Source organism: Chaetura pelagica, unplaced genomic scaffold, assembly GCF_000747805.2.
Source record: "Chaetura pelagica isolate M959 unplaced genomic scaffold, ChaPel_1.0 scaffold181, whole genome shotgun sequence".
Taxonomy (NCBI): domain Eukaryota; kingdom Metazoa; phylum Chordata; class Aves; order Apodiformes; family Apodidae; genus Chaetura; species Chaetura pelagica.
This window is the reverse complement of record NW_009951992.1, coordinates 751,740-752,253: the sequence shown is the minus strand read 5'-3', so window position 1 is coordinate 752,253 and position 514 is coordinate 751,740.

Here is a 514-nt window from a genome sequence, read left to right as displayed (position 1 = left end):
GTGTGAGCCTGTGAGTGTGTGTGAGCCTGTGAGTGTGAGCCTGTGAGTGTGAGCCTGTGAGTGTGAGCTTGTGAGTGTGTGTGAGCCTGTGAGTGTGTGTGAGCCGGTGAGTGTGTGTGAGCCGGTGAGTGTGTGTGGCCCTGGTGAGTGTGAGTGTGGCCCTGTGAGTGTGTGTGACCCTGTGAGTGAGTGTGACCCTGCTGGTGAGTGAGTGTGACCCTGGTGAGTGTGTGTGGCCCTGGTGAGTGTGACCCTGCTGGTGAGTGTGAGTGTGGCTCTGTGAGTGTGACCCTGCTGGTGAGTGACTGTGTGCCTGCTGGTGAGTGAGTGCGTGTGGCCCTGGTGAGTGTGACCCTGGTGAGTGAGCGTGTGTGTCCCCTGGTGAGTGCGTGTGTCCCCTGGTGAGTGTGTCCCCTGGTGAGTGCATCCCCTGGTGAGTGAGCGTGTCCCCCCTGCTGGTCACTGTGTCCCCCCTGCTGGTCACTGTGTCCCCTGCTGGTCACTGTCCCCCCGC